Source organism: Silene latifolia, chromosome 5 (assembly GCF_048544455.1).
Source record: "Silene latifolia isolate original U9 population chromosome 5, ASM4854445v1, whole genome shotgun sequence".
In the NCBI taxonomy this organism is placed as follows: Eukaryota; Viridiplantae; Streptophyta; class Magnoliopsida; order Caryophyllales; family Caryophyllaceae; genus Silene; species Silene latifolia.
Genome location: NC_133530.1, coordinates 11,133,853 through 11,149,789, shown reverse-complemented (window position 1 = coordinate 11,149,789; position 15,937 = coordinate 11,133,853). Strand labels below are relative to the sequence as shown.

The 15,937-nt window shown below is 43.5% G+C and overlaps 1 pseudogene; it reads right to left on the bottom strand.

Annotated features, from left to right (window-relative positions):
• Positions 1-14,128: 14,128 nt before the first annotated feature.
• LOC141655892 (FRIGIDA-like protein 4b) lies at positions 14,129-15,259 on the bottom strand (annotated as a pseudogene).
• Between the last annotated feature and the right edge of the window lie 678 nt (positions 15,260-15,937).

Sequence of the window (15,937 nt, the reverse complement as noted above, 5' to 3'; positions counted from 1 at the left end):
TCTAAACCAAGTGACTGATGGTGCTGTGTATCACCATTTTCTGGTATTGCCTTCTATACATCCGCTTTTACAAATATCCATTTGCAATTGAAGCGACCTTTCTTCGAGTCCTCATATTTCTCTATAAATTCTTCTTTGTCACCCTCATCTTGGAAGAAGGGGCGTGTGCATGTGAAGGTATTCATGTTAGGGAGGTAGTGTATTTGTGTGTAAATAATAGTTGCAGAGTTTTGATTAAGGCAGGATGATGATGAGGAGGTAAATTGTAATGCACTCTATTACCTTTATATAGAACCGTGACGGGAAACCTTTGCAAATCCTGTATGTTCAGTCACGGTAAGAACGACAATTTTGTACAGCAAGGGAGGATCCAGGAAGCAGAGACACGGGTATGCAAAAAAAAAACTGTGGGTTCTACTGGTTATCTGAGTTTCGTCGGGAACTATTTGGGGCCAAAAAGGACAGTCCAATTACACGGTGTGGGACGCTCGTCCAAAGGTGGGTGTGCCTAACTTGTAGGCTGCTATGACTCATCAGACGCCAACAGCTATCAGTGGTTCACATTAGTACATGTAAAGCAGGAGCCTGTTAACCATATTCGGCTCAGAATCGGCCCACTACATGTATGTTTGCAGGCATCACACTAACAAGACCCTTCCCTTTTTTTCCCCTTATTTTTTTTTATATGCCCTTTTTTTAAAAACAGTTGTATGTGGCAAGGGTACGACAATGCTAATGTTAATTTGCAGGTAGCAATGCAAACAAGCAGCAAGCGCATACACAAATTTGACCACAAAGCCTAATTTTAGACCATACACCGTGGTACCTGATGGATTACAAAGAGAAGCTGTAGTCAAGTCTTCGCCTTGTGCCATCAAGGGGTGGTCAAAGTGTGTGCAGGTTAGCCTGACAGCTGCTGTGTTGGAGTATATTTGCCTTCAAACAATGGCAGGAGATGGGAGCAATATGAGGTAGGCAGTCGCGCGTTGGTTGTTGGCCAAAGCGTTGCTCGTTTAAGGAGTCTGGTCTGCACATGTAATGCATAGCAATAGCCACCTGAGCATATGAAATAATAATTGCAGGGACAACAGTAGATTTTGAGCCTGTTGTTTAGGGTAACAGAAGTGTGACATTGTTGAGGAAATCTAGAATGGTGCCTATGTTTCAGTCAGCAATTAGGTAGATCCCCTGGTGTGGCAGCTCCCAAACAGGGAGGGCGTGGGGTGCTGGGGGTTTTAGGCAAGTGCGTGCAGCACAACGGGTAGAATGTGGATGACTTTTGCAAGAGGTCGCGTATACGCGATGTCAAAGTAATATGTGAGTGATACCCGATAAAGACCTGACCGGTAAAGGCAGTGCTTTCTCTGCAGTTTTGGCATGCCAATGCAGGAGATGTCGCGTATATTCCGGAATGACGATTAAGTTTAGCACGAGTTTGGTTTGATGTACGAAATTGTAAAATGAGCACTGAAAACATCTATTACTCGTTAATATTTGTTTTTTATCATTTAATTATACGGGTTACTTGACCACTTCAAAGTAAAATGGCATCAACAAAGTGAGGGGCACCAAAGAAGAAGCCTCCATAAGAGTAGTTCAAAAGCAATAATTACCTGGAAAATCAACACGGACAATTCCACCACGTTGTTTCTGGATGACAATACTTTCCCACCAGCCATCGGTCTGCCATGCATCTTTGACCGTTAAATTCAATTCCCAGTGACGTGCAAAACGCCATATTTTCCTTGGTTTCGACCCACTCCCATTGGTGATTTCCTTCTTCTGAGAAACTTCGGGCTCATTTGCGTCAGACGTGCAAATAATCTGTGCAGAAATAGCAAGCAACTTCAAGCATCAGATAAACGCCAAAGAAGCATTTAAGAGAATATTTTGCATAGAGGCAGAGACATAAGTGAGGCCTTAAAAGCGTATTGCCGAGATCAATTCAATGACCACAAGATAACAACATAGATTTCGTGTCATTATTTGGTTATTAGTTACCATAGAAATTTGGTTAACAAAAGGGGGTTTCAAAACAGTTACATAGGGTTTCCCGATTTTCACCAAGCTCACACCCTCAAACTGAGCTTTTACAGTAATATATACTCCCACTTTTTCTATACCAGAGAGAATGGGTAGCTTAATTGTTTTTGACAGTTTTTTACGATCTAGAGCGTCCCCGAGGATTTATATGTAGGGTGATCTAACTCGAATAACTCGCCTGATTGGTATAATTAAGTGTAAAATGAACTAATAAACAATGACACAAAGATATTTATACGTGGAAAAACCCTGGGAATAAGGGAAAAAACCACGGGCACCAAGCCAGGAGTGATTGTTACTATGGTTTTAGATAGCCTTGACAGTATTGTTATATCGGGCGATGATGTAATATATATAGCTTAAGAATACAAAGAATATAAGTAAAAGTGAGGGTCTATCTGATGTTCCTTCTGATCTTCTCTTCTTTTCTATTTATAAGTGATTTCTTCCTCCCTCTTATGCCGTTTAGGTTTTCCTGGTAAATAGGGAATGTGCCCTATTTACCCGGAGGTGGTTGCCTCTCTCTTAGCTGTTGTTTTGACTGCTTCCTTTATCATAGCTTTCTGGAATTGGTCTTCCTTTTTTGTAGGGAACATATATCAACTGCCTTTTTGTCGCTGCGGTGGCCTGGTGCTTCTCCTTTTTAGGTCAGCCGGTTATCTTTCGCTTTGTCTTTTACCAACTCCTGCTTGGTGCCTATCCGTGTGGAAGTAATGCCTCGATTTTAGATATCTTTTGCCTGGAAGTTGTCCTTGGTCGTTGCCCTGCCTATATCGGTCGGCGGGATAATTTAGGGCCCAACAATTGCCCCTTATCTCCTTATTCCTTTATTGGGTCCGGCCAGGAATGAGGAGATAAAAATTTGGGCCAAAAAGTGATTTGTGCAGGGACTTTCTATCGGATTTAGAATTGGTGTTTGGTTCAACTTCTTGTAACGGTTATTTGTCATTAATAGGGTAGGTTCACAAAACCCTAGGAGAGTCATGATTAGTCTCTACTACTTGCTTTTCTAGCCGTTTAGGATTTGCGGTTATAAATAGCCTTCCTTTGCCGTGATTGTTTCCATATCTCAATCTCCAAATTTCTTCTTTCCCTTTCTAAAAATTCTTTCTTTGAAAAATTCATCTTCCAGAAAAAATAATATATGGCTGGTGGCAGGAGAAGGACAGCAGCTTCAAAAGCTTCTGCTGAAGCTGAAAAAGTTCCTGTTGAAGTTGAAATGGTTTCTGCTGAGGTTGAGGGGGTCCCTGATATCATCCCTGAGGATGATGTGGTGGAGGTTGTTGCTCCTCCAGAGATTCTGTCTATGTCTTATAAGGGGGTTGAATATTCTCCTAATAAGGCTTTGGCGGTTTCTTTTCATGAGGCCAATCAACTGAAACCTGCTTTTGAGCATTATATAAAGGGCAGGGGCCTTATTCCTCATGGGGCTGAGGTTTGGATTCCTGAGAATGGTCCTGTCAGGGCTAATTGGAGTAGCCCGGGTTGGTTCTGTATTTTTGAGTGGGCGTTCAGGGGTGGTGGTCAACTTCCCCTTTCTCCTTTTATGACTGAGGTGATTAGGGCTATTAGGGTTCCTCCGTTTCAACTCATGCCAATGGTTTGGAAGATTGTCCATTCTATTGAGCATTTATGTTCTAAGCATAAATTGGTTATTACCCTGGATGATTTTAAGAATGTCTATCACCTGAAGAGTCATTCTACTTTGGGAGGTTTAATTTTCGAGTCGGTCAAAGATGGCTCACCCGATCACCAATTTTGATTCGGGGGGATGATAAAGGTGGGCTCAAACTTATATGTTTATCAAGGTGATTCAATTGCCCCGACCTGGACTATCTCAATTACCCAAATTGTTGAAGGAGGTAATCTTTCTTTCCTGCATTATTTTTGGTTTGGTAATAATATTTTTTGGAGAGTTTACTTACTTTGCCCGTGCTTTCTTTTAGTAAATGACCGGGTGAATGATCCCGATCTTTGAGGGTCGGTGACCGGATAGCGGCGTTTATGGCGTTACTGAAGAGAGAGAGGGCTTGGCCTGCCTGTCTGGGGCAAGCTTCTATGCCTCGTTTTAAGAAGGCTAAGTTGAGCACGTATAAGCCTGTGAAGAGCACTAAGGTTCCAGGGGCATCTTCGTCAGGGAGTAAGTTCTTTTGCTTGTTTTGTCATTCTGTTTCATGTATTGGATTCATGCTTATATTGCGATTTTAGATACTCGTCGTGCAGCCCACTAGGGCTTCTCGCCGAATTGCTAGCTTTGGTCCGTCTCTGGTGAAGGCGGGGTTTCTCAAATTACGGGGAGAAGTCAAAGAGCGGTGAGGCAACGGGAAGTGATAGTCTTGTTCAAATTCGGGAACTGTGCGGGGTTCGATTGGTGTCGCTGAAAAGATTGTGGATGAAAGTGATCGTCCTGAGAAGAGGAAGAGAGTGGATGAGTCTTTAGGAGGAGTTCATGAGGTCGGGGGTCGGGGCTCGTATGGATGAGGTCCAGGTTTGCTAAGGATCAAATTCAGGCTCGGGCTTTTGTGGTTGATGATCCCTATTTCAAGTACCGGGCGGAGGAAGCTTCGCTCGTGCTTTGGCCGCTATGTATCGTTCCAGGGATTATGCTGCCAACCTGGTTACCATGCTTCAGGAGGTATATATTCTCTGTATTTGTTTGTTATGGGTTTTTGTGTGTGTTTTCTTTTTTGTGGCTTAGATAGACATTTTTCTTTTGTTTTAGAATGTTAATGATGTGCTGAGGAGCGCCTGTCAACTGGAATCAGTCCATGGTCTAAAAAATACCTTGGATTGGGAGGTACAAATCTTGAAAAAAGATGCTGACAAGTTTAAAGCTGAGTTGGAGGTGTCCAAGGCTGAGAATCATTCTTTGAAGGAGGATAATGAGGCAGGGAAGGCTCGGTTCTTTGGTGGAGTCTTCTAAGTGAAATCTGCTCGGGATGCTCGAAAGCTCTTCGAGGCTAAGTTTGATATTGCCCAGGGAAGAATTGAAGGTGAAAAGCAAGCTATACAGAGCGATTAAAGGTAAATGAAGAATTGGGTCAGAGAGGGATGAGGTCCAGGGCCGGGTACAAAGATCTTTGCATCGTATTTCTTTGGCAAGGGCCGTGTGGATGCTATGAAAGAGCCTGCCAAGTCGCCTTTTTGGAATCCCGATCGGGAGTTGGTGATCTCAATACCACTTATCCTGAGCTTTGTAAGTTGCATGCTGAGGAGGAGGTGGACTCACCTCCATCCAAAGGGAAAAATAGTGATCTTTGAAGGGGATGGAGATGAAGAAGAGGAGGTCTGGCGATGAGGGGATTGGCTCTTCTACCGTGTCCAGGGTGGGCTAGTTTGATTTTTTCTTTTGTGGGATTTTGTGTTGTTTTGGCCTATTCGGGGGGGGGATGTTCCCTAAACAAATAATTTAGGATTTGTTTTGGTTTTTGTTGGCTTTGCCTGGATAAACGGTGTGTTCTTTTCCGCACTGGGAAGGGTGTATTTACGGTAGGTTTTAATATATATATCCTTTCTTTTCTTGATTTTCTTCTGTGTTTGACTGGAATTTGTACCTGTACATTCATGTGATATTTTTTTGTTAGAGTAATGCCTGTCAGGAGGGCTTATGGCCCTCATTCCTGTGTTTATGGGAAATGGTGGCTCTATCTGCCTGTCAGGAGGGCTTTTAAGAATGAGGGTGGTTGCGGTCGGGAGGGCTTATGGCCCTCACCTGTCAGAGGAGGGCTTCTTTGACAAGTACTATGGTCTATTCCACCTTTGTACTTGTCTTTTTATGTCTTGAGAGCTCGGTTTAATTTTCGGGTCAGCAGCGGTGCCAAATTAGAGCATTTTTAGAAATGATGTTCAGGTTGGGTGGAGTGGCCCTCAATCCTAAACATTTGTTTAAGCCTAAAGTGTAACATATAATAAGTGAAAAGAAGGCGTAAAACAAGTTTTCAGGATTTGAAATAAAGTTTTAGGTGAAATTAAGAATAACAGGCAAGTAACTTAACACATAGCGGGAGTTCTATTGACATGTATATAGGGTGGGTAGTTTTACCTGCTTCTCAGATATGAAATAGTTTTAAGTGGGAAATGTTCCAAGATCTGGGGATCATTTCTCCTTCCAAAGTTTGTAGCCTGTAAGCTCCTTGTCCCACTATTGAATCAATTAAGTACGGGCCTTCCCATGTAGGGGCTAGTTTGTCTGCGTTCTTTTCTCTGGTGTTGGGGAAAACTTTCCTTAGTACCAGGTCTCCTTCTTTGAATACTCGATGTTGACATTTTTGTTGTAACTTCCTCTTTTGCACTGTTGGTAGGCGGCTATCCCGACTTTGGCCGCATCCCCGCTTCTTCCGTTAAGAGTAGGTTATCCCGTAATAGGGGCCTGTTCTCTTCTATTGTGTTCAGCCGCTTTCGGTAGTTGGCACATGAATTTCTCACTGGTATTATCGCTTCGCAGCCATAGACCAGGGAATATGGTGTCCGGCCCGTGGTCGTTTTGGGTGTGGTCCCGTCGGCCCATAGGACTAGGGGAGCTCTTACGCCCATCTTCATTTTCTTCTTTTCACTTTTTCTTCAGGCAACCGATTACTACTTTGTTGCTTGATTCTCTTGCCGTTGGCTTTAGGGTAGCCTGGTGTAGATGTGACTAGATTGATATTCCATTGTGCACGAAGTTAGTGTTCTTTTTCCCACAAATTGTGTCCCATTATCACAGACTATTTATGAAGGTATTCCATATCTACATATGATATTCCTTTTGATAAATGATATGACATCTTTTTCTTTGACTTGCCCGTAAGAGTCTCGCCTCTATCCATTTGGAAAAGTAGTCGGTCATTGCTAGCATGAAGACTTTTTGTCCAGCGCTCGAGGTAGCTTCCCTACTATGTCCATGCCCCATTTCATGAATGGCCAGGGGGCTGAGATGGAATGTAGTAGCTCGATGGTTGATGGATATAAGGGGAATGGATTTGACAGCTTCACATTTTGAGCTATATGCTATGCGATCGGCTCTCGGGGTTGGCCGTAAGTAGCTGTCACGAGAATTTTGCTTGCCAGGCTCCTTCCACCTTTATGATTTCCGCAATATCCATTATGTATGTCTTCTATGACCTGGCTGGCTTCATTTGGTTCCAGGCAACGTAAGTAAGGTCCAGTCTGAGACTTTTTAAACAAGGTGTTATTTATAATGGTATAAGTGGATGCTTTGATTTTCCGGGCCCTTGCTTCGTTTTTATTTGTAGGGAGTATCCCCTGTAGGAACCAATCATAGTAAGGTTTAGTCCAGGAGGTTGTATCTTCCCGGATAGGGCAAATTTGTTCAGCCTTTCTATGGTTGGTTCCGGTAGGTGGACGATGGGTATTTTGTCAAACACAAAGGGTGAAGTTTGATCCCAGTGTCGGCTAGGGCATCCGCCTGGGTATTTAAGTCCCTTGGTATTTGGTCAATGTCAAAGGTTCTCAATTTTTTGCAAAGGTTTTTGACATATTCCAGGATAGAGTATCATCTTTGAATCTTTTGCAAAGATATACTCCTTTGATTTGATTGGAGATTAAGAGAGAGTCGTTTTACCTTGAGATTTGCTACACCGAGTTCTATACATACCTTTAATCCAAAGAATCGTGGCTTCATATTCACCTCATTATTATTCGTGGCTTTGAATTCACAATTAATAGCCTTGTGCAATCGAGTCTCCCCGTGGTGATTTTAGGACTAATCCTAGGCCAGTGCCTTTCATATTTGTTGCCCCATCTACATGGAGAGTCCATTCCCGGTCCTGTTTTTTTGGGTGTCAAGAAGATTGACCTCTTTTATGAGGTCAGGTTCTAGGGTAGGATGAATTCACCCACGAAGTCTGCTAGTGTGCCCGAGATTTAATTGCCGTCCTGGGTTCAAAGGTTATATCATAGGTGCTGATTTGTACTGACCATTTTGCCATTCTGCCTGACAACTCAGGCTTTCTCAGGACAGATTTGATAGGCAAGTTGGTTCTTACAATGATTGGGTGACTTTCAAAATAAGGTCGAAGTTTAGTGCAGGACATTACTAAAGCAAGTACATATTTTTCAAGTAGGCCATACCTGGTTTCTGCGTCTAGGAGACTTTTACTTACATAGTAGACTGGATGCTGTTGGCCATCAATTTCTTTGGTCAGGACTCCACTTACTGCTGTTTCTGTGACAGATAGGTAGACCGTCAGGGGTTCTCCTTTGTCTGGTTTGGCAAGTAGCGGAGCTGTAGTCGGAGTATGTTTTGAGCTCTGGAAGGTGACTCGTGTTCAGGCAACCATTTGAATGCTTTGTTTTTCCCGAGTAGGTCATAGAATGCCTTGCACCTTACTGGTGATCCGGAAATGAATCTATTCAGTGGTGCAACTCGTCTGTCGCTTTTGAATATCTTTGACTGACTTGGGGATTCCGTTCTAGTATGGCTCTTATTTGTTCTAGGCTGGCTTCTATTCCTCTTTTGGTCACCATGTACCCCAGGAATTTTCCTGAGGATACCCCAAAATGGCATTTGGATGGGTTAAGTTTTATATTGAATTCTTCTAGGATCTTAATGGCTGTTTCCAAGTCCCTGACATGATCTTCAGCTTTCTTTGATTTAACTACCATGTCATCAATATAGACTTCCATGGTGTCCCCTATTTGGTCTTTAAACATTGTATTGACCAGGCGTTGGTATGTTGCCCCCGCATTTTTCGTGCCAAAGGGCATTCTTTGTGTAGCAAGATATGCCCCTTTCCGTGATAAATGCAAGATGTTCCCCGATCAGATGGGTGCATCTTGATTTGATTGAATCCACTTGAGGCATCCATGAATGTCGGAGTTCATGTCCTCTTTGTAGCATCCACCATTGCGTCTATGTGTGGGAGTGGAAATGGGTATTTTGGGCAGGCTTTATTGAGGTCTGTGTAATCTACACAAATTCTCCACTTGCCATTCTTCTTTTGTACCACCACTACATTGGCTAGCCAGCTAGGGTACATGACTTCTCTTATCATCCCAATGTCCAATAGTTTTTCTACTTCTTCATTAATGATAGCATGTCTTTCAGCGGCAAACTTTCTTCTTTTCTGCTGGACAGGCTTATAAGACTCATCAACATTTAGTTTATGTGTAATAATATTGGCATCTATTCCGGTCGTATCAAAATGTGACCAGGCAAAACATGAAGATTTACCTTTAAGAAAATTTACTAATTCTGGCCTGATATTATCAGGGACATCGATCCTACCAATGACGTGCCTGTCAGTACTCGGGTCTAAAATTACTTGATCGGTTTCCATTTTGGTTTCTCGCCACATGAGTTGTCCCGACAGAGTCTTTGTAATTGCTTGCTAGGCGAGGGACTTACCTGCCTTGGAAGGCTTCAGTGACTCAGTATAACATTCAATGACCACAAGATAACAACATAGATTTCGTGTCATTATTTGGTTATTAGTTACCAGAGAAATTTGGTTAACAAAAGGGGGTTTCAAAACAGTTACATAGGGTTTCCCGATTTTCACCAAGCTCACACCCTCAAACTGAGCTTTTACAGTAATATATACTCCCACTTTTTCTAGACCAGAGAGAATGGGTAGCTTACTGTTTTGACAGGTTTTTTACTGATCTAGAGCGTCCTGCCAGGGATTTATATGTAGGGTGATCTAACTCGAATAACTCGCCTGATTGGTATAATTATGTGTAAAATGAACTAATAAACAATGACACAAAGATATTTATACGTGGAAAAACCCTGGGAATAAGGGAAAAAACCACGGGCACCAAGCCAGGAGTGATTGTTACTATGGTTTTAGATAGCCTGACAGAGTATTGTTATATCAGGCGTGACAGGCGAATATATAGCTTAAGAATACAAAGAATATAAGTAAAAGTGAGGGTCTATCTGATGTTCCTTCTGATCTTCTCTTCTTTTCTATTTATAGGTGATTTCTTCCTCCCTCTTATGCCGTTTAGGTTTTCCTGGTAAATAGGGAATGTGCCCTATTTACCCGGAGGTGGTTGCCTCTCTCTTAGCCGTTGTTTTGACTGCTTCCTTTATCATAGCTTTCTGGAATTGGTCTTCCTTTTTTGTAGGGAACATATATCAACTGCCTTTTTGTCGCCTGCAGTGGCCTGGTGCTTCTCCTTTTTAGGTCAGCCGGTTATCTTTCGCCTGTCTTTTACCAACTCCTGCTTGGTGCCTATCCGTGTTGAAGTAATGCCTGATTTTAGATATCTTTTGCCTGGAAGTTGTCCTTGGCTGTTGCCTGGCCTATATCAGGTCAGGCAGGATAATTTAGGGCCCAACACTTACATATAAGCAACAGTCAAATACATTCAAGCAAATAACACCAAAAAGTGTACACCATCCAACAGCAATACCCACATTCCCCCATTGCCTGAAAGGATCCCCCCCAATTTGCGGGGTAGGGATAAGATATAAAAATGTACCTACCTTTACAATAAGGGGAAGCGGATGACCCGAACCAAAAACAGGATCGAATGACTATTAATTCACAGTGACCAGAAACTCAACCAATTTAAAAAACACCATCACAAACATAGTCACAACAAAGTATATCTCGAAACTGTCCATATATGATATATCTAAACTATTTAATGTCACTCTCATAGATCAATGAACTGAGAATAATTATAATCAACATTTTTCAGTCATTTTTTGCTGAGATTAGGGAGAATGAGGACAAGTCAGTCAGAATATGGAATCTCAGACACAAAACGTTAAACCACAACCTTCACATCAAACAACATAAATTCTTCAGCTAATAATACACATAAGACGACATTATCCTCCGACATTTCGATTCGCACAACTTCAAATCACATATAACACCAAACAAAACACAAAAACAAACCATAGTGTGACGATCCGCACACTTGAGCCTTAGATTTATTTATGCTTATGTAATTTCATTTCCTTGTACATTTGTAGTAAGTATTTTCTTAGTAGTTTTAGAATAGGTTTCCATAAATAGGTATATCGCTATTCTACACTAAACTTGTAAATTCAATGTTTCCTGCTACCAGGACCAAACTATCAAATTTGCCTCTATGAGAGGTGCTAGTCAATGAAAAACCGCTTCTCATCCAAAAGCTTGTTGTTGCTTGTTGCTTGCTTTCAATAATCGTATTGCTTACTTTTATTGTTTTCGTGTGCCGGACTTGATAATCGTGACTAGGATTCCCGACACACCGACCCGAGACCCGAGTATCGTGCTAGTGGGCGATCCCTCACTAGTACGAAGATCCTTGTCGCTTGCATCTTGCCTTGAGACGGGCAAGGGTGCGCGCCACGGTCCGGCAAAAGTAGCGGACCGTGACATTTGGTATCAGAGCCCGGTCTTCGGACGGGCGTCTATAGCCGCATTTGTTTATCGAGATCGAGAAAATGGGCGAAACAATCGAGGACCGAGTGGATGCCTTAGAGGACACAATCGACGTCAAGCTTCCCAAACTCGAGGACATCGTTATGCGGATGGCCGCGAGCCTCGTGGAGTTGCAAAAGACGGTTTGTGACCTTGAGACGAAGGTGGACGGGATGGATACCCGCATCCAAGCGATCAGTGGTGCGATCCCCGACGATCGGGAGGAAGAGATCAATCATCTGCATCGAAAGGTCGAGATGTTAGAGAACACTTGCGCCACGCTTGTGAAAGCGGTGGCCAATGACGGGAAATCTGTGGGGAGCCATAAGGTGAAGGCCCCTCCACCTCGTGCCTACGATGGGGCGAGGGATTCGAAAGCGGTTGATAACTTTATCTTCGATATGGAGCAATACTTCCGAGTAAGTGAGCTCGACGAAGACGCGGAAGTTGTCACGGCAAGCATGTATCTAGTCGACGATGCCAAGATGTGGTGAAGGGCTAGGTACAAGGAAATCGATGCGGGCACGATTACGGTGACATCGTGGGCCGACTTCAAGAAGATCTTGAAGGATCACTTCTACCCCGAGAACACGGAGTTTGTTGCTCGGAAGAAGTTGAAGGAAATCAAGCACACCAAATCAATCCGGGAATATGTGAGGGAATTCTCAGCGTGCATGCTCGAGATTACCGAAATGTCCGAGACGGATAGGACATTCGAATTCATTGATGGGTTGAAGAGGTGGGCACAACAAGAGGTCATGAGGCAGAATCCCAAAACTCTGTCTTCGGCCATATCGGCTGCGGAGCGCCTGCTCGACTTTCACGGGGAGCGAGAGGCACCAAGAGTTGTGGCACCAACGGGGAATAATGGTGCGTCACAGAATGGGTACAATGGACAAAGGCCACAAAATAGCGCCATTTCAGTTGGGAGCAGTCGGTTCCGCTCGCAAGGAAGTCAAGCCCAATCGGCGAGCACTACAAACTCGCCCTCAAGCTCGTCTTCGAAGGCGGGAAACTCTACTGCTTCCACAACAAAGAGACCGTTCGCGTGTTTTGTGTGCAAAGGTCCTCACAAGATGGCTGATTGTCCGAACAAAGCGGAATTCAATGCCATGTTCAAGAAGATGCCGAAAGGGGCTCAAGAACGTCTTGATGGGGCGTTGGCCGACTATCACCAAGAGTGTAACGAAGACTCGAGTGATGGTGAAGACCAACCACGGATTGGCTCACTTCAAAGGATCAGCGCGATGGGGAAGTACGAAGACTCCTCCGCCAAGAAATCCAACGGGCTCATGTACGTGGACTTGATGGTGAATGGGAAGCAAGCACGAGCCTTGATCGACTCGGGCGCCTCCCACAACTTTGTTACGAAAGAGGAAGCTGATCGGTTGGGGCTAGTTCTGCGTGATGCTAACAGCTGCCTAAAGCCGGTCAATGGGAAAATGAGACGCGTCCAAGGAGTGGCTAAGAAGGTCGCGGTCCAAGTGGGGGAGTGGGCAGGGGAGCTCGACTTCACCACCGTTCCGCTGGATGACTTCAAGTTAGTACTCGGGATGCGCTTCTTTCGAAAGCATTGGTAGTATTGAAACCGAGTGACGGATCGATGCTACTAATGGGGTCTATCGTAGTGAACACGGTGAGACGCGAAGACAAGGGGCAACATCGAATTTCGGCTATGAGGGTGATACCGACGCCGAAACAAGGGGTGCAACCTTGGAGAATGCCTAAAGGTTCGGTGGAGCCGAGGGCGAACAAGACCCAGGCTAACTACGATGCTAAGTGGCCTGGGAGACGAAAGGAGAGTCTACCTCCTCACCGAGGAGTAGACAATGAGGATCGAAATGCCCAAAGAAATAGGCCTCGTACCATCAGGGGGCCGCGTCGATATGCTGAATCGACGTCCTGGTTTGCGGGTCAGTCGACCCAAGAGAGAAGGCCTCGTACCATCAGGGGGCCGCGCCGAAATGCTGATTCGGCGTCCTGGAGATCTCACTTACCCTTGAATGCAGTGCATCAAGTGGTGATGGACAAGGTGAAGGTGCGATGGAGCGAGCACCTTGAACGATCTCGTAAAATCTCCGCTCGAGCAACGAGGACTTGGACTTTCCAGAATGATCAGAGGCGAGTGATAAACTTGGAGGACATGATGTTCGGGAGTCTCACCGTCAAGGAAATGCACTCTATTCTTGAAGGGACGATGAATCCGATCATGGTGTGGACCGAGAAGTATCTACAAGCCGGACTCAAGAGAAGGCCAAACCGCAATGTAGCATGGACGACCACAGCTCACCGAGGATGTCTCACTGAAGCACCATTCGAGATTTTTGTGTTGCCGAGGTCGGCAACAGATTAGGTGGGGGAGAGTGTGACGATCCGCACACTTGAGCCTTAGATTTATTTATGCTTATGTAATTTCATTTCCTTGTACATTTGTAGTAAGTATTTTCTTAGTAGTTTTAGAATAGGTTTCCATAAATAGGTATATCGCTATTCTACACTAAACTTGTAAATTCAATGTTTCCTGCTACCAGGACCAAACTATCAAATTTGCCTCTATGAGAGGTGCTAGTCAATGAAAAACCGCTTCTCATCCAAAAGCTTGTTGTTGCTTGTTGCTTGCTTTCAATAAACGTATTGCTTACTTTTATTGTTTTCGTGTGCCGGACTTGATAATCGTGACTAGGATTCCCGACACACCGACCCGAGACCCGAGTATCGTGCTAGTGGGCGATCCCTCACTAGTACGAAGATCCTTGTCGCTTGCATCTTGCCTTGAGACGGGCAAGGGTGCGCGCCACGGTCCGGCAAAAGTAGCGGACCGTGACACATAGCATACCAGGCATATTATCACCAAGCCTTAGCGAAACAGCAAGCTTAGGCATCTGTTTCCTCCAAGCAGACCCAACAACAAGCTTCCTATAAAGTCCAACATCCGCCTTCTTAAGAATCCCAAACGTAACCAAATGCTGCAAAAATGCATGAACATCCGGCGTCTTCACACTCTCAATTCCGCCACGCTCCTCCAAACTCTACTTCCAAGTCTCAGCAATCCCCTCAGCCCTCTGCCTCACAGTAGGAGTAACTATCAATCTATCCTTTCCCACCGCGGTATCAACCACTACCGGAATCAACGATTCAAGCAACAACACACACGCCCATCCTAAATCATTACACGTGCCCCCTCTCTTATCCACCGGAAACACCTCCGACATCGCTTCAAGTATGAACTTTGGCGGATCCACACATTCCGATAACGCTAACGGAATCTTAGCTCGCAATGTCTCTAATTCCTTCTTCCTTATTGTTACGAACTTCCAGAAATCCTTGTAGTCCATCCACTCACAGTAGTCCTTCAGCTTCACTAACAAACCTGCTCAAACACACAAAGACATTCTCTTATTCCAAAAATATCTACCTTAACTACCTCACATTTTTCACTATTTTCTTATTTCAAAAATATCTTCCATTTTAAAGTATTTTTGCTGATATTTCCTGCTAATATTATGTATTTATATCCTTTAAATCACCACATCTCAACATTTTTTGGAGGTATAATCTCAATTTTGCTGTTTTTTTTTTGCTAATATTTTGTTTAATATATATTTTTACTCTTTAAATAGAAAGCAAAAGTAAACTGTCCACAACAAAGAAGGCAACACTACTACAGATGAAGGGAAACCCCAATAGCAAAAGGTCAAACTAAACACACAACAAAACATATTTTGAACCACAGATAAAGAGGCGACGGGAGTCAGAACATGTAATAACCTAGATATGAAGAAGGCATAAGGGTGCCGAAGCTCTTAACCGGTTCGTAGACATTGGTACCACAATCCTGCAGCTGTTGTAAAGCTGAAAAGAGTTTTGTGAAAGAAATTACGATGATTAAATTATGATATATTAACCATTCTGAACAACACTTTCAGTTTTCATTACACCATTCCCGATAGTTACCAAAGTGTAGCATTACATGTTTAAGGATTTCTTAAATACGATACGCTTATTCCATCAACAAACCCCAAAGCCTAGACTTTTCTGTCCTGAATGTGGTGCACATGAGTTCTCACTTCACCAATTTCATCCAAACTTACGGTTTTCACAAAATATTAACCAAAAAATATTTGGAAGACTCTTTCGGCATAGTTAAAAATAAATTCAGGGAAAAAAAAAACAATATAGATTAAAAAATTGAACATCTCAGCTACCCTTCAACATCATAAAGCATATAATCCACCCGTACGAATCATTTTATTTTATTGGGACGGCGAAGTATATATAAAACGCACGCTGCAAATCGTAACCAAGTTATGGGTTAATTTGGAAAGAAAAGAACTATAGTTCAAAGCAGACAAGCCCAAAGTTACACTTCCTCTATACAAGCACGTGAATCATCCATAGCCATTCGAGAAAGCAGACCACACAGCTTGTTTGGGTGGCGTAGTTAGTCTTTGTTTATAAAAGGCACACAGAATCACTAAAGGTTATTCGAGTGCCTGCAAACTAAGGTATGGTCCCTAGGTTCAAGATAAACT